We start from the raw sequence: 25359 nt of genomic DNA on the forward strand, positions 1-25359 counted from the left end.
GATTCTACTTGCTAAGAAACTTCACTCTTGGGAGGGGAAAAACCCCCCCACAAAATGTTGCTTAAGCTCCAAAGTCCACTCTGTACAAGGTGTACCCTCACAGCAAAGAAAATGGTTGTGTTCCTTACTCAATAAGCAGTTGAGAACATCAGTGTGCAACTAGGAAATTCTTCCATTAAAGCTAACAATTTACTAACATTCTTATTTCAGTGGAGGTAGCTCTAATAGGACTTGGATGTGTGTGCCAGGTGGATAACATGCTGACTTAGTGAACACAAAAAATAAGAATTAAATCTATATTTCATGTAGCATAACTTTTTTTGCATGTTTTCTGATTTGATACTACACTAAATCTTAAAGGTTATGTATCGATGCATAATGTACCAGACTTGATGTTTATATTTGAGACATTTGTCTATTTGAGAAACTTGCTTTGTGAGTTTCCAAAAGATTAATTATACAGTGGCAGAGTTGTAAATACTGGCATGCTGGACATCTTCACACATAACAGATAATACAGGGTAATAAATGACTGTCACTTTAGTGCAATGAATTATTTCTAAAATTAAATGAATTTTTACTTAAAAAAACCACAGTACAACAAATCCAAATCCTTGGAGATTTGGCAGTGTCAGCCTCCAGAAAGACTTATGTATAGCCCTAGTTAAAAGGAACCAGATGTTGTGTATGTATGCATGGATAATGCTGATGTTGATACCTGGCTCAAAATCCTTTTGATGATCTCTCACTGTGAAATAACATGAAGTGCCAGCCAATTGCATGTTCCACATCCTTCAGATGCAGTTACAATTTTCTTTAATTTTTTTTTTTTTTAATATCTGTAAGAATAATTCAAAGATCATGCAAGCCATGTCTTTTTATTTGTGGAACTGAAGGGGATTTTTTTTTTCCTGAGCTTAGAATTGAAACTGTAATCTCTGTCATAGAACCCAGAAAGTATTCAACATGACATGCTCCTGACACGTACCCTTCTGGTGTGAAGAAACAAGTGGTGGCAGAGCCCTCATATGAATTTTATGTAAGTTTGCATCACTCTTTTTCTATACTTAGAAATTCAAGAGTTACTACCCCTTTACTCGTCTCCTGTGCATTACTGCCTTCATGACAAGGCATCAAATTCCATAGACAGAGTTAGCATTCCCAGTTTTGCAGCAACCTGATATTCCAGTGACTACTTCAAACGATGCAGTTTCATTTCATCACAGTGAGAGGACCAGTAAGATCCTGGAAGTACATCCTTTCTCAAGCTGGCTTTCTTTGGGGACAGAAAGGGGGGGAATGACAGCAAGGGGGGGGTAGGTGTGTCTGGAAACCAAACCTTAGCTATATAGGCCACTTTGTGTTGAAAAGCAGTGGAATGAAAGAAAATACGTTTTAAACAAACAAACAAACAAACATGATGAAGAGATGCTGTGTTAGCTTCATTCCTGGTGAACAAGATAGCAGTGACAGTCTATGGTGCCTTTGCCAAGTTGCCCCTATAGAGTGCACTCAGATGTGTATGGGCCCAGGGGAAGTAATCTCCACCTGCACTTCTTAGTAGGTGGTGGTGGTGTATCTTAACATGGATCTTCTGGATGGAATAGCCTGCAGATTTAGAAAACGGTGTTCATGGGTAAAAATTCTAGTTGTCTGCTTCAAGTAACCTCAGTATTCAGCAGCATGGGGGAAAAAAAGAGATCTGGTGTACTGGTACACTCATATTGGTGTTTGTATCTAGAAAGTCACACGCACAGAGACTTGAGTGATGTCTTCTGTCTGCATGTTTTCTGTTGTGTATGCAAAACATCTTAATTGTCTGTGCTGTACACAATCGCTTTCTATGACCATTTGCTACTAATTTTTTTGTGATGTTGGTTACTGTGACACTGAGTAGATGGCTGGTTGACTACTAGACTTCTATGTATCATAAATGTTACACACTTCTCTTACACTCCTCAGCTGGATTATAACTTGGCTTTACAGAAACGTAACTTGCATTATTCAGGATCGGATGTAAGATCACATCTGACTCCTCAAGTGCCCCTGTGAAGATACCTCTCAGTGCACTTGCAAATTCCATGGCTCCCATGTGTTGAAGACTTCAGGGATCTGCTGTGTGGTCATTTGCAGGATCAGCACTTTACCACTGGAGCGTATTTAACTTAGCTTAGCTGTCAGTCCAATCTTTGTAACATCAGATCACATTTCTGCTAGGACAAAATTATCTTGAAAAGTCCACATAAATATTGCCTTTGCTTCCTGATAGGAAGAGGGGAGGGGGGGGCATTTGCTACAATTACATCTTCAGTTATCCAGATAAAAAAGCAGAAAGGATAAATGCTAAGCCTGTGGAAATTTACCTAAGGCACACATTTTGTTCCTTGCATTGGGAGAAGCTGGCATGATCCACCAAGGTGGAACAAGTCCAGTTGTTAATTTCTTCAAGAGCTGAATAGAAAGCCTGAAATGTTACTGGCAAGAACAGACCCTGCCAATGCGCCCCATGGGTCTAATAAAAGGATTTGCAGGCACTGTTACTCTCTTTTGTTAAGTGGAGGAACTTCAAGCACTATCTTGGGTTTTTTTTCAAATTCTTGTAACTTCTACAGGCAAACATAAACTCCAAAACCCAGTATTTTATTGGAAAAGAGCTCTCCTATTTTAATTGAAAAAACCTTTTTATTCTCTTTAAGCAGCTCAAAAATATCTTCTTTGGTAGATTTTATGAAATTATAAGAAACTCAGATACATCCCTTCTAAACATTCCATTAAACCCTGTGTCCATTCCTTCTCATTTTCCTCGAACATTTATATTACAGTTACAATAACTGGAAAAATTAGGAAACCAGATAATTTTTGTCACATTTTTACTTGCTTGCTTAAGATTCTCTATATCACAACAACAACAAAAAATTAACAAAAGGTACCTAGCAGCGAGTGAGCATTTTGTTTATGTGAAAATGGATAACTATTTGTACTTCAAACAAGTTACTTGGCACAACTGGGCTGTGAGGGGCAGAGGGGACCCTGAAGTGAGTCTGAAGGTGCAACCTTTAATGAAAGAATGTGTGTGGGTGCCACGGGCACTGCCCTTGCTGGCACGTCACTGCACAAAAGCGCAGCCATGCCCTGACTTGGCAGGTTTCTAGAGCTCTGGTTTCAAGAGCTAGTGTGGCTGCCAGGTGGCGTAGCAGGCTGAGTAGAGGTGTGCTGGCTTGCTCTCCATCCCTTTCTACACAAGGGGCAATGGGGACTGAAAAGCCCTCTTGGTTCTCTCCACTGGGGCAGCCCCCGACAAAACCCTATCAGAGCTGCTGCCACGCTGTCTTAGCCAGCCCTCGCTGACGTGTGCTGCTGGCAGTGGCCTGGCGCCTGTGTGAACCTGCTGACCCAGCCAGAAAGCAGGCTGTGTTTCTCCCCAGGTTGCTGTTCTGCTGAGGCGGTGCCCAGAACCAGCTCAGCTACAAACCACAGCAGTGCCGCACCAGCACTAAGTGAGGGACCAGGACCACATGACTGTGACAGATTCATAGAATTGTTCAGGAAAAGATCTTTAGGATCATCGAGTCCAACCATTAACCCAGCATTGCCAAGTCCACCATTAAACCATATCCCCAAGTGCCAAATATACATGTCTTTTAAATACCTCCAGGGATGGCGACTCAACCAAACTGCATCGGTTTAAACAGAAAGCAGCAGCAGATCAATCAAACTGAAATACCGCACTTTTCTCCCTGAATCACACACCTTCCAGCACTCACTTAACATTTAACACTTAACACTCATTTAACACTTCCAGCACTCACTGTTCAAGCACCAAAAGAAAGCCTATGCATAGTGTTCTGTTCTTCCAGGCCAATCTGTGACATTTAGTTTTGGTCATGTATATGACTCAGACCAGCATGTCTGTCAGTTTGATTATCTAAGAATGCATACATTTGTCTCACTGACTTATTGGGAATTGTCTCACTGACTTAAGGGAATCAGAAGGGAACAGCAGGGCTGACTTTTGTTCAGTCAGCAGTATACACAAAGTAATATTTCACCTAATAATTCATGCCCTGAATTAAAAAGAACAGAACGGAGAAAAACATTTAGCCCCACTTTTCAAAAGAAAGAAAAGCCATCACCTTCATAAGGCTTTTCAAAGGTCTTCTCTACAGGCAAAATAATTTGCATTAAAAAGGGACTATATATATATGCATAGGTAATTAACATTAAAAAGTTTCTTGGTGTTTAGATCTTAAATATTCTATTTCATGTTTTCTTATGGGAGCAACTGCATTGTCAGAATAAAGATATATATACCTTTTCTTCAAAAACTTGCTACTCTGTGGAAAAACAATGGTGCTTAAGAAACCTTTACACACAATACTGTCCACTCTTGACTATGCACAGACACCCCACAGCATCCTTTGGAGAGCCTGCTGGTGACATTCTACTTACACGACCATCACTGAGTCATGGGGTTATTTTTTCTTAACAAATTTAATGTGAAAATCATAACTCAGAGTTCGTAAGTATTAGTGACTGTCTTTATCCTGCTGAATGTCTGATTTCTAGTAACAGTAATCACAAAGCTGTTTTTCCTGTACATGAACAAACATGGAATGTTAAGTAGAAAAGGCGAAGAGAGTTTTAAGTTACACAGTTAAGTAAACAGCTGGTACTAGTCTTTAAACAAGCAACATTTCTAGTGAACTCAGTATTTTGGTGTGGTAAAAATATAGCAACTGCAGGATCGTTTCTAATGTCATATTCTGTAAGAAAATGAATATATTCTGTGTTTACAATCCATCGATAAACTAATCTATTAACTAATTAAATCTTTACTAACTAATCACTGACTCATTCGGCTTGCATTTCAATGTATCAGTATTTCAGAACCCAAAATGAACACTTAAATTTTCAGCATCACTTTAAAATTATGTATATACCTAAGCGAGAAGATTAAATGTAGGGATGTTTGTAAACACTTAATAAATAGAGCTTAAATTTTAAAAAAAAAAGTAGGTACAGGTAAATTTTTTTTCTTTTATTAACAGCGATTCTGCCTTAATTGTTGTTTCTGCTATACCAATGGCTCCCTCTTCAGGCTATTCCTAAAATATGTTGTCTCTCTTTATCTTCTGTTAGAAATATTTCAATTTATAAAACTCCATCTCTCATGATCACACCTTCTCCAGTATGTTTCCTGTCGAGAAGCAGATGATGAAATAACTGGTGGAACAGGCAGGCTGACTTATCTTTTCAGCATATGAAAGAAACTTGTAAATGGCAGAAAAACCGAGCTTGAGGGACATCAAAAGATTATTTTACCTGTTTTCCCTGTGCTGAAAAGTATCAAGAACAAGTAGACTGTTCTTAATTATATTATTCTTAAAACTGCCAATGGCTTACATAGTCTCTCAAACTACTATATATATATCTGTGTGTGTGTTTGTGTGTGTGTGTAAGGTCCCAGATATCTTTGTATAAATTAAGCAGTATTCTGTGTAGATTTCCTATTACACACAGGACAATTAAATTCTGTACTACAACCCTTAGGTACAGGACAAGGAGACAGCCTTCTCTCACGGATGTTCTGGGTGGTACTTTACTGTTTTAAACCCTGTTCTCCACTTTCATTTTGATGATAGGTTTGGGCCATAGTGACTGCTGCGTTCTCAAACCATTCTTACAGTCTTTGCAACCCATGACAGAATTGGCATTGCTTTGCCATAAACGTAAGAGATTAGTCAGTGACTAATCGGCTAAAGAGAACTCTTGTCAGTTCTAATTAACAAGCTCGTGCACACTGTATGACTAGAAAGCGCCAGTGAACTCCAAATATATTCCCAATGAGGTGCTCTCTCCAAACGTCTGTGCCATGGCCTTCAAGAATGCTAAACTCTGTCTACTAAAAAATACCGTGTAAACCCTGCATTTTAAAAATCATAAGCAACAGTGAAAAAGTAACCGCATTCCACCCCAGAGATCCAAAGACTCTTTAGACCACGCTTCTCTACCTGGTGGTTATGCTTAATCATGGGACTCAGCTTGAGAAAGAGGGAAAGAACATTCAAGAGTCTTAATCATCTCCGTTTATTCATGAGCCTATAAAACATCAGACACCTTACAAATTGCCTTCCCCTCGCCTTATTCTGCCGCTTCTCTTCTGAAACTGCGTCTCCTGAAAGATTTAAGTATAGCCTGGAGACACTGTAACCCTTCGAGCGATAACCCTAGCGAAAGGCTGCGGCGCCGAGCGTCACCGCCTCGTTTCCTGCTCTTCCGGGACAGCTTTCACAGGGACCAGGGACCAGGGACCACAAGTCCGGCTGCAGCGCCCGCGCAGGGCGAGACGGAGAAGCGCAGCTTTATTGTAGGCACAGCCCCGCACGGCCCAAGGTTTCACCCGGGCCGGGCAATCCCGCGCCGGGCGCTGCCGCGGGCACGGAGGGCACAGGCACACCGGGCTCTGCCGCGCGCCATGGAAGGCGCAGGGTCGGGAAGCTCCAACACCGCGCGCGCCGGCTCCTGCCAGCGGCGCCTGCCCTCGCTCGGGCCGGAGCTCGGAGCTGCGGCCTCACAGGCACACGCACATCCCGGGAAAACGCCGGGGGCTCCCTCCTTCAACTCGGGGCACGGTGCCCGGGCAGGGCCAGGATGGCGGCGCAGAGCGCGCGCGCGCGCGCTCACGTGACGCGGCGGCGGCGGCCGTTGGGCGCGGGGCCCTTCGCGCCCGCGGCGGCACGAGCACAGCTCCCGCACCGGCCCCCGCCCCGCTGCCGCCGCGTCACGTGAGCGCGCCTCGCCCCCGCCCCCCGCCGGGCGTGACGCAGCGCGGCGGATCTACGGCGCGCCACTGGTGACACGGCTCGGCACAAGCGGAGGCGCCCGGCTCCCCCCGCGCGGTAAGCGCTGACCGCCGCGGCGCGGCCGCCTCGCCCCGCCGCCCGGCGGCGCGGGGAGCACCGCCGCCTCGGGCCCTCGTGGAGGGGGCTCGCTGGGCCCCCGCGTCGCCGTCTCCCCTCGGGCTTTTTGGGCCTCTGCGCTGCCGTCGTTTTTTTTTTTTTTCTTTTTTTTTTTTTGCGGGTGGGCGGGCGGTGGTGCCGCTTCCGAGCCAATCCCGCGCGTGGCCCCTCCCCCGCTGCCCGCCGATTGGACGCGGCGCCGAGGGCGGGAGGAGCGCCGCGCGCGCCTATTGGCCGAGCCAGCCGGCCCCGGGGCTGCCGCGGGTCTTCCGCTGTGCCGCGGGCGGGCGGGAGAGCAGAGCAGAGGGAGACGGATAGGGATAGGGATAGGGGAGCGGAGCGGAGCGAGGGAGAGAGGGAAAGCAAGAGGGAGAGCCGGGCGGGGTGGGGGCGCGCGAGCCTCGCCGCACTGTGCGGTTCCGGGTGGCGCCTGCTCCGGGCTCCTGCCTCGCCCTCGCTCCCCGGGGCCCGTGCGCACGCGCAGGGCCGGGCCGGGCCCGGGGCTGTGACGGCGCTGTCACCCACCCTGCGAGGGGACAGCGGCGGCAGCGCAGGGGGGTTGGCGGGGTTAGGGGGTGCCCGGCCCTTTCAGCCGCCGCCTGCGGGCACCGCGCCGGGCAGCGCCCCTGAGGCGCCGCGCAGGGCCCGTTTGCGCAGGCGCGGCGGGGCGGGGCCGGTGGCGGCAGGGACGGGCTGGGTCTCGGCCCGCGCTGCCTGTGGGACACCTGAGTGATCAGCGTGCGGGGTTTGCTGCGGGCTTGAACGGCTTTTGCTGCCTGAAACCCTGTTTTTCTTCCTAGTCCCCCGGCTCCCCCATACCCCTCACGCGCAGCTTTTCGCGAAGGTCGCTGTAGCATAAGCGGGGATGAGCTTTGATAAGTCTTGCGGTTGGCGGTGAGGGACGACGCACGTGGCATCAGGAGCTCTGTACGCGGCTCTTAACAAGTGATAAAGTATTCTGCTTTAGTCACTAAACAGAACAGTCATAGAATCAATTAGGTTGGAAAAGACCTCTGAGATCATCAGATCTGACCTATGACCAAACACCACCTTGTCGACTAGACCATGGCGCTAAGTGACACGTCCAGGCTTTCCTTAAACACCTCCAGGGATGGTGACTCCACCACCTCCCAGGGCAGCCCATCCCAGTGTATAATTACACTCTCTGTAAATAAATTCTTCCTAATGTCGAGTTCAAACTTCTCTTGCAGCTTAAGACTATGATCTCTTGTCGTCTGTGATTGCCTGGGAGAAGGGGCTGACCCCATCTGACTATAACTTTCTTTCAGGTAGCTGTAGAGAGTGGCAAGGTCTCCCTTGAGCCTCTCAGGTTAAACAACCCCAGTTCCATCACCTGCTGCTCCTCAGAGCACTTGTGCTCCAGACCTTTCACTAGCTCTGTTGGCCTTCTCTGGTCTGTCTCTTGAGTCGTGAGGACCTTCTGTGCTGTCACAGTCTTGTGATGTTCAACATGCTTTTCTCCAATTTAGGGACTTAGTAGATGCTGAGGGGACCTGTCAGGCTGTGGTAGGGAAAGTGTGTTCCCAGAAATAGCATAGCAGTTTAATAATACATTTCCAAAAGGTTGTATATCTTCAATAGAAAAGGTGGTTAAACCGAAACTACTGTTTTAGGTGGCCTTTGAGGGATAGATTATCATCTGTGTATCTGTTACGTCAGGAGGAAATTTTTTACTGTGAGAGTGTTGAGGCACTAGCACAGGTTGCCCAGAGACGTTGTGGATGCCCCATCCCTGGAAGTGTTCCAAGGCCAGGCTGGATGGAGCTCTGAGCAACCTGGTCTAGTGGAAGGGGTGTTGGAATTAGATGATCTTTAAGGTCCCATCCTTTCCAAGCCATTCTATGGTTCTATGATGCTAACTTGTTTCATTTGACTTGTTTTGACAGGTTTCCTGTTGCTCCTTCAAATACTTAGTGTAGCCTGTGAACCACAGTGTTAACCTTAAAAATAGTGTTAGGTAAGAGGAAAGGAATGCCATAGCTAGTGGTGATCTCAGAATTTGCATAGTTACAGTTTTGTTTTCTTATGCCCTCTTTGCTGCTTTGTGTAGCTGTACCCATGCAGACTTGAAAGACCTTGGGTTTGTCATGTGCTTGTGTTCATCTATATCACACTAAGCATGATGGTAACACTTAGGGAGTAGTAAATAATGGAAATCCAAAAGTGCCAGGGTAATAATGGCAGAAGTGATTTGCTGATGGTGCAAAACAATAACAGACTAACATATAATTTAAACACTGGATGTAATTCCCTGTGATTCTTACCTTAATAATCCAAAGGTGTGGCCTGTGAAGGCCATAAATTTTCCATTCCTGTATCAGAACGTGAGTAATCAAGATGTTTGCATGAAGCTGGAGCTTTGGATGCTGGGATCTATATTTTTCCCAGGTCACACCTCTTCATGAAAGATGAAGACAATTACAGGCTTCAGTTTGGTCTCTCTTGCAATCTCCTACACTATTCACAGCAAGTTACATTCATCATAGAAGTAACATTGCAGTCATTCCACCCTTATTTCATAAATTACTTCAGCATGGACATATAATCAGATTGTAGCTTTTATATATAAAATATGGAGCCTGGCAGTAATTGTATAATCCATACATTTTAAAAAAAGTCAAATGCACTGATGTGACAGCACGATGATGGACTGTGACTTTTTCAGTATGTTCAAACATGTCACTTTTATTAGCATTTTGGGAAATATAATTCAAACGACCTGAGTTAAATCCTTTACTATCATTCTTCTGTAGGAACTATTGCATAGTAACAACATCAAAGATTTCTAATTTATTTGCATGAAAGTTTTCTTTGTTAGAAACGCTTTTAAAACTTAAGCTGCATCGTCTCTTTAGAAAAACATACCTTGAACTTAGAATGTGTGTGAAGCAGATATCAGTCACAATATTCCATTAAAACCAACCTTTTGTACTGAAGAACAGCATTTTTGTGTTAGTGTGAGCAACATTAAGGTGGCTTTGCTTTACCTAGTTGTTCTGTTTTAATCTTTTGAATGTGTACAGATTTGTGGTTTTATGCATGAGCTAAAATTTACAGACAGATACGACCTATGAAATGTGGTTGAACTGGAATTGTTGAGTGGCTCCTATGTTTGAATTTCCTGAAATGGTTTAGAATTTAAATATTCTCATTCTCGGGAAAACCAAAAGGCTTCATTGGATGGGTAACCCCATCACTCAAATAAAAACATTGTTCTAAGATATGTCTGATCTAGTAATTCATTCCAGTTAATGCTGTGGTATTATGGTGCATATAACCAAACACCACCAGGTAAACTAGACCATGGCAGTAAGTTCCATGTCCAGTCTTTTCTTAAACACCTCCAGGGACAATCAGTCCACCACTTCCCTGGCCTGTCCATTCCAATGCCTCCAATGCCTTATCACACTTTGGGTGAAGAAATTCTTCCTAATGCCCAGTCTAAACTTCCCCTGGTGCAGTTTAAGCCTATGTCCATGTCATATTGCTAGTTGCGTGGGAGAAGAGGCTGAAGTATCATGCCAAGTATTAAGAGGCATAGGATTAACTGAGGACATCTTGGAGAGAATGAATTAGGAGTAGAGTCACACAGGAGGTGGCACTGCAAACTGCTTAAACCTTGCCTGGCCCAGGGTGCCAAAGTTCACGTGAGATCTCTCCAGTAATGTTGGGCTGGTTTAATCTTTGGTCAGTTTGCCTTTGCTGTTGACACTCTTAGTACACAAGTGTATGAAAGTTTAAATACACCTATACCTACTTTTCTTCCAAACTCTGTACTTTTTGTTATTTTGGGCTGTGCTAACAAATAAACTCAGTATTTATTAGCCTGTGTTTTTAAAACCAGTGAAGGAGCACAAAATGTAAAGATGTTTTTCTTGTAATCTCTTAATTTTTCACCTGTGGAAATTCCAAAGCTTATGTTTTGCTTTGCAGAAAGAAGCTGTGTGTTTAAAATGGGGGAACTGTACCTGCAGCTAGGAATTCTGGTAATCCTGTTACTGCCATCTGCCAGTGAAGTGTCTGTAGTTACAGAAAAGTTAGCCCATTCTAGGTGTTTACATTAAATATATGTGGAAGTTTTCATACTTCGTTTCAGTTCTTTTACAGCAATTGTACTACATTTTTTTCTCTGTAGTCCGACCAAGCTACTATCTGTAATGGTACAGGTTATATTTGGCTGGACTGGGTGGCTGTGGATATCCTTAAGTTTCTTTGGTCCTTGGCTGTAGTGGGTTGACCCTGGCCAGATACCAAGGTACCCACTAAAGCTGCTCTATCACCCTCTTTCTGCAACTGGACAGAGGAGAGAGAAAAAAACAGCTAAGGATTCATGAGTAAAGATAAGAGCTGAGAGAGGTCAGTCACTGGTTTCCTTCACAGGCAAAACAGAGTCAAAGTGGGAATAGTACTTAAATTTATTACTAACAGGATAAGAGCCAAAGAGTGAGAAGTAAAACAGTCTTAAAAAACACCTTCCCCCACCCCTCCTTCCTTCCATGTTCTCCCTCCTCCTCGCCAGCAGTGCAGGGGGACAGGGAGTGGGAGTTATGGTCAATTGTTGTTTCTGGCACTGCTCAGAGAGAGGAGTCCTTTGTCTGCTCCCATGGGGTCCCTCCCACAGGAGACAGTCCTTGATGGACCTCTCCACTGCTGTCCCGTGGGTCACTGCTCCATGGTGTGCAGTCCTTCATGAGTGAGCTGTACTGGTGTGGCTCCCCCACAGGGCCACAAGTCCTACCTGGCAGAAACCTGCTCCAGCATGGATTTCCCTCTCCACGGGCCACAGGTGTCCAGCAGGACCCTGCTCCATCCTGGGCCTCCCATGGGGTCACAGCCTCCTTCATGCGTCCACCTGCTCCAGCAGGGGCCCCTCCATGGGCTGCAGGGGGTCTCCGCATCCCGATGGTCCCCCATGGGCTGCAGGGGCACAGCTGCCCCACCATGGGCTGCACCACGGGCTGCAGGGCCTCAGCTCCGGCACCTGGAGCACCTCCTGCCCCTCATTCTGCACTGACCTTGGTGTCTGCATCGTTGTTCCCATGTTCTCACTCCGCTCTTCCCTAGCTGGAATTTATTCTGCGCAACACTCTTCTGTTCTTAAATATGTTATCACGGAGGCGTTACTATTACTCCTAATTGGCTCAGCCTTGGCCTGCAGCAGGAAGTTGTCCTGGAGCCGGCTGGCATTGGCTGCATGGGACAGGGGAACCTTCTAGCAGCTTCTAACAGAAACCACCCGTATAGCCCATCCCATTACCAAAACCCAGCCACAGAAACCCACTACATGGTACAGGGAAATTAAAATAAATTTTAATTGCCTCTGCCCTTTTAAGTCTAGAAATACAAGTTTTTATATGTGTGTTATGTGCAATGGCCAAGGAGGAGGCATGCAGAGTAATTAGGTTATGGAGTATTTCAGTGTATACATCTGAATGTATACATATCTATAGATTACTGTTTTACTGTAAATACATGGACAGTTGCTTTTCTGTCTTGTATTTCTTTGTCTCATTGTAGTTATAAAGAAAGTTTCTTGCTGTCTTTATCCCCATCTTTTGTATTTCAAAAATCCTTCTCAAAATATCGGTGGGAGGACATAACAAATACATACAAATGTTAAAATCCACTACAATTTCAAGGTGTAACAAAACTCATCCTAATAGTAGTACTAGGTCATTTTTTGTATGGAAATTTTTGTTTGTTTTTTTTTGTTTTTTTTTTAATGGAATTTTTACAGTTACATGGTATATGAGCATTTCTGTATGAAACATTCCAGCAAGAAGTTTGAAAAGTGTGGAGATCCTGACAAGGATTCTGGTTTAAGCAAAGACAGAAACAGGTTGTTGTGATGCCATTTGGATGGCCTCGGGAGCTCTAGGATGGCTTTATACTTCTGCACATGTGAGTTCTCTCTCTGTTAAGGTTTTCAAGCTTGGGCTCTCTCTGGAAGAGCCTGTTGCCTGTGCCTGCTTCCATTTGGTGGGTTAATGGTTTGCTGTAAACATTTGCTATAAACATGTGAGAGAGTCCATGCAGAGTTGGCTTATGCGGAGGAGTCTTAGTTTACCTGTACTGATGATGTGTAGCATGTTGGCATCACCCACTCCTGTGTTTGAGGGAGAAACAGGAACAGGGTGCCCTTTCCATCTGGGTTCATGTGTGGAAGCGTCAGGCTGGGGAAGCTGTTGCCTCTGGGAAGCACTGCACTGGCTGGGATGTGTGTGTGCTTGTAGCTTAGTCTCACATGTGCTGTATGCCCAGAGCTTGTGGCAGTGCTGGGGTTCCCTGCTCAATGTTCTGCACCCATGCAGGAAATCTTGCATAGCTGAAAAGTGTCAGATTTCCTGGTGCATGGGGTGCAGGAAGCAGGCCCAAGACTTCTGATGAGCATCTCTTGACGTTCATGGGTTGCCCAGCACACATACGCATCTTTCTCCCCAAGAACCATGACATAGGAATACAGCACTTTTGAATTTTGCAATGCCATGGCGTCTGTTAACACGGTGGAAGAAATTCCTGTTGCATGCTTGCCTTCCACTGAATGTTTAAGTGAAATCATACGTTATATTCAAGTTGGATTGTTCCTTGCTGTGTAACACACTTTCTGCATGGCTGTATTGACATTGGATTTGGGACACTGAATAAGCAGCAAGGACAGCACTGATCCTTGTGGTTTGGGTTTTGTGTTTGATTTGTTAATTTTTTCTTCTTCACTTTCCATTTTCAACGCCAATGAAGTAAAAGCTGTTTCTATTCATGCTCCTATGTATTGCTAAGTAAATCCGACTGTCCTAGCTTAATGAGATGCTGGTCTTTGCCAGGATGAATTAGATGAAAAGACCTAAACTTTCCAAGAATTATAAATCCAAATTAAGAGGCTTTGATTGAAGGAAAACAAATTATGAAAAAGTAAAAATATCAACCCTTGTTAGTGCTGTATGTGTATTAACAGGAACACAAAAACCCCAAGTAAAATAACTAAGTAATACTTTATACCCACCAATAATCCCTTCTAAGAACAAACCGATAAACCGGGCAAAAGGAAAATAGTTCACTTGCACCCAGTGCTCCAACCATTAGTCAGTAGGCGCTGTCGGTCACTGGAGAGGCAAAATTTGTAATGTCCTGTACCACCCACTCAGGTGGCGCTGTTGCTACTGAAGGCAGAACTTAGTGTCTCGACAGTCACTCAGGTGGCGCTGTTGATCACTGAGAGTAGAACTTGTAATGTCCAGTGCCCGTCACCAGGCGGCGTTGTGAGATCCTTTGGCTGCTGCCAGGTGTGTGTGGGTGGGGCGCGAAACAACAGAAGAACCAGAAAGTTCTCCTAATGGAAGAAAAACTCACAACCTTCAGCTGATTAGGTCCAGGGCTGCAGCCAGCCACAGCCGAGCCAAGAGCAGCAGCTGAGTTCCTCCTGACAGAAAGAGACAGCAACCTGGCAGTGTCTGGTAGCCCGGCAGCAGCTCTCCCACCCCGGTTGAGAGACTCTCCTTCCCCCAGCTCCCCACCTCTCCAGCCACAGCCACCAGCCACTTCTCTGTTGTCAAGGGAAACAAATTCGACCATTAGATGCCTGGGCTGATTCCTTTGTTCAACTAAATGGCAATATAAGGTAGCACACACACGCAGGAGGAAAGGAAAGAAAATTTTGCTAAAAATAATGGACTATGACAATCGATTTTTACCTTACTCTTTAAAGGGAAGGGGGTGCTCACCTTGTGTCATATAAGATATATGCTTCTAGGGAGTCAGAATGGATAAATAAAAAATCTGAAAGCATCAATAAACTGCAGCTTGTTTGTTTGCTTGCTTTGGCAGCTCCAGAATACAGTGCAATTAATGCTAAAAATTACTAGTTTAGCCTATGTATCCTTTCTTGGGCAAAGCCTGATTGTTATAAGTCAGAGCTAATTTTTTTTGATTGGATCCACTGCTAGCATAACATCTAAGTTCAAAGATAGGGTACATAAAAATGTTTTCTGGATGTTGTCTTCAAAATCTGCCAACTTCATTTCTATTGTTCTGAGTTTTATTGGTACAATAATGGACTGATTTGAATTGCATTTGTTTTTTTCCTTCCCTGTTGTTCCTATTTTCATTTTAAATTATTTACAAGTCTGAGGCTTGGAGATGAGAGCCTAATGAACGCTTTAAAAAATAAAGCCTTCTTCTTTAAGCATGTTATCCTTCATGTTTTGAATTTATAACCCAAGCCTTAATGAATAGTTTCCTAGTTATTCTCATCTTAGAATTTATGAGCTGTCCTATTTACAAGTTTTACCTATACAATGGAAAGATAATTCCTGTTTACCTTAAATGAACTGTTCTTGTTAACAAACTTAAACTGCTAATTAGGAGTAATATGGCAATAAATACTATGTCAAACCTTTTAACAAGTGAAGGCGCGATATTTAGTTTTTGAGCCTTTTTTTGATGCATTCTGTGTAAGCATACCGAGTGTTGTGGTTTTTGCTATCTCATATACATATCAGGTTAATAAAAAGTATTCTAGGGAAAAACTGTGACATTTAGGCTCTCATGGAAGCAGGGGGCTTCACTTCTGTCCTGCATTTAGGTCTATATATTTGTGCTCACACGGTATTGATACTGCTATAATCTCATTGTTGGGAGGCTTCAGATAGATGGCAGACATATCTGTAAGAAGCCTTATGACTTCATGTATATGTCTGGGTAGTATTTTGTTAATAGTTAAGTTATTCTCCTGAAAAGAATAGCAGGAATAGCAGTAGTTGTTTTGGGTTTGAGTGTAGATTAATATAATTTAATCAGGAAGGAAAGGAAACCTGGGAGTAGAGTTTGATGTCATTTACCTGACTATAAATCGGAGTATTTTCATTTAGTTTAACAGAATTTTTTCAATTTGTGTCAAAATGATCAAACTCAGAACCTGACACAAGCTTTCCATTTCATAATTTGTGCATACAAAACCAAAGAAATAAAATTGGATTTATATTTTTTTTGTCCAAATGTTACCCCAAAAACCAGGTTGTTCTTGAGCAGAGCTTTTATAACAGTGTTGTTACTTGTTGGCACCAGGAACTTGGCAGATATGTTGAATGAAAAAAAACCAAACCCACCACTTTTTTTTTTCTTTAGTGGTTTCTGATTAGACTTTAAGTGTCAAAACTACAGACTTGTGGGTTTGAGTGCCATTCTAAATCTAGGTAGCTTGAAAATTCTTGACAAGTATTTCTTTGACTTCTTTTTGTGTGCCTCTCATACCTGCAGACGGTTGTATGTAGGCTTTGTTCCCTGTCTGATTTACTTTGTGTCACCCAAGGAGTTTTCAATAGGGATGGCAACCTGAGGAGGGAAGGGGAGGAAGAGACTGAAGAGAAAGCTGATGTAGGTCTGTCATTGGAGGTGTCTCTTCTGCTTCTCCAGAGCAGGCATAAGGAGTTCCTTCTCTCAAAACCTAAGACTCCTTCTTGGGCATAAGGTTATTAGGTACAGTAGGTATTTGTTCGGAGAGGCCAAGGGAAAACCTGGCCATACATTTTGCTACTTAGGTTCTGTTTCCAGGTAAAAAATATGCTGAGCTTTGCTGGTGGAGGTTGACTTGAAGGAAGTTGAATGCTTTCTCTTTTACTTCATTCACATCGTCATGATTTTATAGGTTCCTTGTATCAATAAAGTGTATTTTGAGGGAGAGTGTTGAATAAACTTCCTTTTTTTTTTTTTTCAGAGAATGTGTACCTTTGTATTTTTTATGGAAAGGGTATATACCCCATCAGGGGATAGATTTCTGAGGAGGCAGCATACAGGCAGAGGTAATATGTGAACTGCTGTAGATGGAGAAGTAGGCAAGCTTTCAGGCATACAAGCTTGTCTTCGTATCTGCTACTAGTATCAGGATAACTAAAATATACTTGAAATGAAAACAGATTTAATCTCTGAAGTTAAATGTTGCATGGAAGTGCAGGCATGTAAGGAGTATGTCATTTTTGTCAAAATAGTTGTCAAATATTATTTTATTTATACATTTGCTTTAAGTACTTAAAGGTCTTTAGACTTGCAATTACAGAGTTTTGGGCTGGCAGTGCTGAGAAAACTTCAGTTGATGTCACTGTGGCCATAGTTTCATTTTTATTTTTCAAGTATTTTTCATCCTTGTAAGTTATATTTCTGAGCTCAATGGGATCTGTTTAGGGAGAGGAAAAATACTTCATTATTTAAATTTTGTTTGAATAAACCACCTAGAAAGCACAGAAAGAAAGGGTATATTCCTTAAAATAAAATCACAGTAGGAATTTTGCATTATAAAAGATGATGTTCATAGTGCTGGATTTGTCTAAACCATCAGAATTGCCAAGCAAAAGTAATTACATAATTTCACACTTTCCAGTGAAGTCAGACCCTGATTAAGAAGCTGACAGCCTGAAAGAGTCTGCTCTTTGACAGTGATGTCTGTATTCCCTGAATTTGTAGAGACTGTATCTAGGAAAACAAACTAAGCTTTAAACCCTTTACTTTGAATGAGAACACTTACTGACAGAGGGAGAATATTCCTTTTATTAAAAAAGTTTTCATACTTTAAATGCACAGGTATTTCAGCTTTTCTGCTTTCAGCTAGTGTAGATTTTGCTGATACCAGATCTTCTCGCTGTCTTGGTGCTCACTGTCTTTCAGTACGTTTGATATTCATATTTCTTTTTTATTCCTTCTTCCTTGCTGTGCTTTTTTTCTTCCTTTTCTTAAACAAATAGACAATATGGTAATACGAACTCTTAATAGGAAAAAGGCATTGTTTAACTCAGTTGGGGTACTACTAATCCAGTCACCAAATGTAACCATAACGCAGCATGCATTTTAATTATTAAATATAATGGAAACTTTGCATTTTAAATCTGGAGCTATAAACCACTTGTTTGAAAATGCACAGTTCAGCACTATGATTTTAGTTTGTAGTGAATTACAGGGCAATATTCTTTGATCAGTTATTACAACTTGAAGATTAGTAGCATTCACTGCTTGTGTTAATTTTGAGAGTACATACAGGAGTCACTGCAGGTCAAATTGAAGCTCAGATGTGTATATTTTTAATGATTTAGTGAGCTGATTGGATAAAGCAATGTAAAAATGTATAGCTAATAGTCACACCAGTCATTCCAAATAGGGGTGATTTAAAACCACATTTTAAATACTAGTATTCCCTAAAATTCCAGTACATTGTAAAATATGCTTTATTATTAAGGGCCATATTGTTAAGATTTTGCTTTTAAAAATGTTTGTTTGAATAGTTCTGCAGAGTGCTCCTAATGCTCTTTCAGTGTCCTTCCACTAAAGAAGAGATGCCAGGTAGAACAATTAAAAAATGTTTGCTCATGTTTCTTCGATCCATGTTGCTGTAATGAATATATTTTGACCATAAATGCTAATAAATACAGTGAATTCAAATGAAATAATCTCATTGTCTATGTATTTTTTAACATAAAATGTAAAAGTACTCCTGGAGTGGATGTGGATTTTACTGAATCGTCACGAAAGCTTACAAATCGTGCACGAGATGTGCAGGCTGTTTCCAGAATTAGGGGACACCAAGTTATTGAGCAGCTTCAGTAGGTTGGAGGAGGCTTTACTTAGGTGCTTGTTTCAGGGTGCTCGTACAGCAGGCATGCCATAGGTACAAGAACAAGATTCTCAGATTCCTGAGAGGTAAATAATGTGCTAGTAGCTCTGCAGAGTCAGTATCTTCTTTCTTCTGTCCGGGTTGCTAGATGTAGCAGCTCTCCTTCTCTGAGTTTAGGACTTGTGGTTGCTGCCTTTCTCTAGCTGAGGAGTCTGCCCCATGCTGGTGGAGAAGGAGCTGAAAACTTTAAATCTTGACTTTGACGTACAGTAGTGGCCAGCATACCATGCAGATACAGACTTGAGTGATTTTGGACTGTAATTTTGGGAATTGAGCGCAGATTTTTGTGCCATAGGACCACCCGGTCCTTTAGAGGATTATTGGCGCCTGATTCAGCCTTCCCTTTCCCTGCATCTTTTTTTTTTTTCTGCTGGTGATCTGACATAAATTCCATAAACTGGTAACTGATTTTACAGTTGCAGCCTTTGCTCTTTGAGCCTGGTTGTTTTAAGGATATGCTTAAGGAGGAACTTTCTTGTTCCTCACTGTTCATCTTTATTGCAAATCAAATTATATCAAAATAAGGATATCAATGTCTAATAGATCCTTAAAATTCATGCTTTGTAGTTCTTTTTGCTCATATACCTTTTTTTGAGTGTGTGGCAGGAAGGTGTGTAGGTAATACCTTTCTACTGTGTTTGTTTCTTTACACATATTTTGGAAATATCCTCTGTTGTCTGTGTATGCCAGATTAATATAGTTCAACAAAAGATCTTCATGTGAAGATTATTTTTTTTTTTGAACTGTGACTACCTCTGAGCCTGAATCACTGTAGAAAACCAGTGAATTTATAAACCTTACTTATTTGTGTTTTTCTGGGAATGGGTTGCAATATATGGACATAGGCCTCATGGGCTTATAGTTAGGGAAGTGCTAAGACAGGGGCTTGTCTGATGAATAGTCTTAGTTGAAGACTAAATAAAGGCTACATTTGAACCCATGGCCTTAGTGGTTCCCTCTAAGCAAAAGTGTGCAGCATCAACTGGGGCATATGGGAACTTCTCTGGACTTCAGGTCTTTCCCAGCTTCCCTGGTGCCCCTGGGTGTCTGCAGGTGGCTGCCTGGTAGAGCTTGGTCATTACTGTCACCAGCTTGTCCAGATCACCAGCTGCATTGTCAGAACCAAAGCAGGGTTCTGCTCCTTTGCTGCTTCTTTCTATTCCTTTCAGACTGTAAAATGGGGACACTGAAAATGAAGGTAAATTTTGCTTTTGTCCTTTTTGTTGTGCTTTAGGAAAAAGCTGAAAATAAGATATTGCTAGTAGGAAATAGCCTAGGTTGTAGCCTGCACATTAAGGTCATGGGTTACTTGTCTCTTCTTGCTTTTCATGCTTCATTTTGGAATCTACCTTCTTATGTATGAATTGTTTTCCATGCTGTCTTTTATACCCTTTAATCCTTTGGCTTCCATGAACTTTGATGGTTTTTGTCTGTCTTTATCTTTCTGTTGCAGTTTTCATTGCACTAGATGTTGTCCAATCCGCAGTTCCTGAATTTCTCAAGTCTTATATCTTTATAGATACAAAAAGAAGCTTTTTTTACATGCTGCTCTGTTTTTCATTTTTGAGATGTACTGATGTGTTTTGTCTCTTCTCTGACACAGCTGCTTTTAATGCATTTTGCGGTTCTCACTAATTTTCCATTTGTCCAGTTCCCGTTTGTACAGATTACTTTAGGAGATAGCAGTAGGATAGGGACGTTTTCCACCCCAGTCTGCCATCCTGAACCTGGCAGATCAGAAGCAGCTGGAGGTTGATACCTGGTGTCCATCCATTCAGAGGCTCTGCTGCAGCCAGCTGACCATCTCCCAATAGTTCCTCGGGCAGAGGGGAAGATGGGTCTGAATTACAGTAGATGGCTCTTATTGACTGATTTAAGTGCCCAAGCATTAAAATTTTTAGTCTGATTGCTTTTTCCCTTCTCTCACATCCTTTCTTGCCTTCCTTCTGGAGCAGATTTATTTTTTTTTTTAAATTTGTAAAAGGAAAAGTGTACCAACTTTAAGTATGAAGTGGATTTTTACAACCACGTTATAAATTCCAAAACTAGGCGGTTTATAACGGAAACGCTTAGGGGGGAGAGAGGAGGGCACACTATAATACATATGTAACCTTTCTTCCCTCTCTTTAGGGAATAGACCGTTTAAACTAAATTAAGTAAAGGATATAAATTGTGTTGTTTCAGTTTTTAATATTTCATGGCTGATTTTATAGATAAAAGTTACATTTAACAATAAATATGAAGAAGAATTTATACAGCCTGTTCTAGTTTGATATGGAACAGCAAATCCCATTTCTCTGTAGCTGTAAAGAAAATTCATTATAATGACTTTGATTGTAAGAGATGGCTTCACTGTGATTAGTTACGCTGATAATAAAACAAGCTTTTTACAAATGGCACAAGATACATGAGGTCTCATGTGTCTGCCTTTTAATAGCACTGAATTTGTGCATTTGCTACCTTTATTCTGTAGTCCTTTCATTTTTAACTGGCACTTTAAAAATCTACAAGTTATTAGAAATAGTCTAATATAACTTAATTTTTCCTTTGAAGCATTGTGAAGGAGTTACTAATGCAGCTAAGCATTCTTAATTGTTGAGTTTTCAAAATATAAAGTACTTTTATAAAAAAAATACAGGGTTATGTAATTTCATTCAACTCTGAATAACAAGTTTTGTAGATAAAATTGTGAAATCTGGATATATGGCATTACTTTTCAAATCCTTTTTAAGCACCGAAAGAAATATCTTGATTTTCAAATGCCCTATTCCCAGTGAATTCAGTTGGATTTAGATATTAGTATGTATTTGACTAATTTAAAACATAGTGGAATTGGGATGCCTGGGTAAAAAGCTGGCTGGTAAAAAAAGCCTAGAGAGTGGGGGTGAATGGAGTTCCGTCCAGCTGGCAGCCCATCACAGGGGGTGTTCCCCAGCGCTCGCTATTGGGGCCAGATAAAGATCAGATCTTTATCAATGATCTGATCAAGGGGATCAAGTACACCCTCAGTCAGTTTGCAGAGGAGACCAACTTGGGCAGGAATGTTGTTCTGATGGAGGGCAGGAAGGCTCTATAGAGGGATCCTGACAGACTGGATCGATGAGGACAGTTGTAAGAGGTTCAGCAAAGTGGAGTGCCGGGTCCTGCACTTGATCACAACAATCCCATGCAGCACCATGGGCTGGGGGCAGAGTGGCTTATTGGAGAAGTTCCTGGGGGTGCTGTTTGACAGTGGCTGAACGTGATCAAGCAGTGTGCCCAGGTGGCCAAGAAGGCCAGTGGCATCCTGGCTTGTACCAGAAACAGTGTGTCCAGCAGGACCAGGGCAGTGATTGTCCCCATGTACTTGGCACTGGTGAGGGCACACCTTGAATCCTGTGTTCAGTTTTGGTCCATTCACGACAGAGCTGGAGCGTGTTCAGAGAAAAGCAATGAAGCTGGTGAAGGGTCTGGAGCACAAGTTGTTCAAGGAGTGGTTGAGGGAGCTGGGGTTGTTTAGCCTGGAGAAAAGGAGGCTTAGAGGGGACCTTATTGCTTTCTGCAACTACCTGAAAGGAGATTGTGGCCAGGTGGGTTCAGTCTCTTCCCCCAGGTAACAAGCGATAGGACAAGAGGAAATGGCCTCAAGTTATGCCAGAGGAGGTTTAGGTTGGATATTGGGAAAAATTCCTTTACTAAAAGCCTTGTCAAGCCCTGAAGAAGGCTGCTGAGGAAAGTGGTGGAGTCACCATCCCTGGAGATATGCATATTTAAAAAATGTGTGGATGTGGCACTGGAGGACATGTTTAGTGGTGAACTTGGCAGTGCTAAGTTGATGGTTGGACTCGGTGATCTTAATGGTCTTTACCAACATAAACAATTCTATGATTCTATGATTTGGGGAGAGGGAGAATTTTGAGAGGATTCATTAAAGGGGTATTTATTTATTTTTTTCCATTGTACATGCATCTAAGAATACTTACATCTCCCTAGCACAGTAGCACAGAACGAGATTGATGAAAAAAGTGTAATGGTTGTAGTAAGATCCTTTGCATATTTATATTGCTGTGATTTGTTCTGTTACAGGGATTTAACAGTAAAATCTTCTGTACTGTTTAGTGCATAGAAATAATATCAGATATTAAGTCCTGGAAAAATGGTGCATTTGCTGCAAAATTTTAAATTGTTAAAAAGAAAAGAAGAAAGTGATTGTACTTTAAATTGTAAAATGGAATTGCAGGGTCACTGTTGGAAGTGAATTCCTTTCCTGCTTCATGTAAAAAGCTAAATAATTTGGTGCTTTAGAATGAGGAAGGCTTCATAGCTGACAAAGCAGAAGTTGCATTTGATTATCAAATATTTATGGAATTTACCAGAAAGTGAAACTCTGAATCATAGTTCTTGGGGAAAAATAAGATGTAATGCTCAAGTCTGCTGCAAAATACATGATGAAACAGCACACTTAATATTAGGTTTCACTGTAAATGACATAAACCAACATTTTTTCTCCCATTATCTGTAAGCTTTAATTTTACACTATTGTTTCTTTTCCATTGATTATAACAGCTAGGAAAAGATGTCCTATAGCACTTGTTCAAATTTTCCCAAGGTGAATACTGGGAAAATGACTGTTGATGGCTGAAACACAGGACTTAATATTCTTTTTACCCCCTGAGAGAAAAACAGGCTATGCCAGGACCCTTTGCTATAGGCAGCAACCCAACTGACTTGCAGTCCGCTTTCTGTGCCCACTTTGCACCATCAGAGGAGCAGGCTGGCTCTCTGATGTGGGCTGCTCAGTCAACTGAGAGCGCAGTGCTGAAACCCTGCCCTGTCTGTGGTGGGGAGATCTGACTTTGTGTCCTGGCTGTGCTTTGCTGTGATAAGTCACCATGCAGGTCACCCATAAAGGTGAGCTTGTGGTCCCTCAGATCCTGAGGGTGTTTGAGCTGAGCAATAGCTGGCTTAGCGATATGTCAATTTTTTCCTGCCAAGAAAGTGTTAGAGCAGGTGCAATTTCTTACTCTAGCTTGGTCTCTGGGTACTTGCCTGTGGTTGCTACAGAGTATGTTTTCTGTGTTCATTAAAACCTATTGATCTTTGGAAAGTTCGTGGGATTGATTTCAACTTGGTGCTTTTCAGGGAATTAGTAGTATTTTTAGTAATAACACTCTCCTAATGCATTCCTGAGAGAGAAAGTGATGATGTACTGAGGAAACTAGAGAGGCCACACAACCAAGCTGCAGCTCTGACCCAACTCCCGAGGTCCCCTTGCCCTGGGAAGCACTGCATGGTCCTGCCATGACCTGCTGTGATGCCAGAGCTGTCTGGGAAGGCTCCAGTAACATGCTGTACTTCCTGCTCAGGAGGGCTTTGGCTATAGCAGAAGGCCACACCTGGGGCCACCAAGTTAACCTAGCACTTGTCTTCCCAGTCTGTGGATGAGGAGGGCTGCGGTGTCACACTGATCATGCCAACCAACCAGGCCAGGTTAGCAGTGGCTCTGTGTGACTGCTGGGCCCTGGCAGGAGTAAGAGACTCCCCTCACCTTGGGCTCCACTGCTGATATTTCCTGGAGCGCTCTGTGGTATTGTGGGTGCTGACAGGAGATTTGAGTTTATGATAAACCAACAACTGAAGGAAATGCAGTCCTGTGTAGCTGTTAAATGGTATGCTTCAAAATAGGGAGGGTGTTTTTGCACACTAGATACTGAAGTAACAGAAATGTGTTACAGGTGCAGCTCTTAGAATAGAGTGAAGCTTCACAGTTTTTGTAGAAATTAGGGAAGGGGTGCCCAGCGGAAATGTTCCTGTTCTTACACCCTATGCATGGCAGTGCACTTGAACACATGTTCCTCACATGAATCCTGGTGCGAGTGTGCGCATATTTAGGCATATTGCTGGAAGACTGCTGAATTTTAGGGACTGATTTTGGGCAAGCACCCAATTTTTTGTGTTGAAACAAATAGACATGGAGGAAAAGGGATGCTGTTGACAAACAGTGGCATTTGAAACCTTCATGGTATTTGTTCCCAAAATATCAGTACTGTGAATGCTTTGGACTAGTAAACGGTGACGGTGGTGTCAGCAAGTGGGTGTTCTTTCTCTTCAGTTCCTTCCCTCCTTAAGTTCTAGCTGCCTGGGACCTATCCTGGGAAGATGTGGTTTCATTATATGGGCCGCAGTACAAGGTGGATGCTGCCATGGCATCCCCTGGTATCCCTCTCCTGGGTAGCACTGCCTTCTGCCTCGTTCACCTCCACTCTCCATCTGCCGACCAAGGGTGTGTTTTGCTGGGGAGAAGTGGGAGCTTGCTTGGCCTTCAGCCTCTTTTTGGTCCTCAGCTGGAGTGAAGGCAGCTTTCGTAGCTCCATGGCATAGCTCTAGTGAAGGGCTTGAGGATGGGGAAGGGAAGAGGCTCCACAATATGCCATTGATATGCCAAGAGATACCAGTATCTCTTGACTGTTATCACAGACACCGCAGAAGTCATTAATAATTTTTGTATTGTGTCGTATTGCCAGTGCTTGAACTCACAGTGCCCCTGTCACACTGGTGCGCCTCCCAGTGCCGTCTTGTGTTGGTTTTTATCTGTTGGATCTACCTATTCATTATAGACAGTAATGGAAATTAGAATAAAATTCAACTTTACCCCCTCTGAACTGTGTAGAGTACAAAAGGCCTACAATGACTACAGCTGAAGCAAGGGTTTGTTCACCTGAAATTAAGTAACATTTATGAAGGAAG

At 42.8% G+C, this 25359-nt stretch overlaps 1 protein-coding gene across 1 annotated transcript in view; it reads left to right on the plus strand.

Annotated features, from left to right (window-relative positions):
- The first annotated feature begins 6762 nt into the window (after positions 1-6762).
- Positions 6763-25359, plus strand: part of ZNF407 (zinc finger protein 407) — a 339349-nt gene continuing 320752 nt past the window's right edge. Inside the window, 1 exon segment of the mRNA XM_050321189.1 lies at positions 6763-6899. The gene's annotated coding sequence lies outside the window, so the exon portion shown is untranslated.

Source organism: Myiozetetes cayanensis, unplaced genomic scaffold, assembly GCF_022539395.1.
Source record: "Myiozetetes cayanensis isolate MyiCay16 unplaced genomic scaffold, myiCay2020 scf1, whole genome shotgun sequence".
Lineage (NCBI taxonomy): Eukaryota > Metazoa > Chordata > Aves > Passeriformes > Tyrannidae > Myiozetetes > Myiozetetes cayanensis.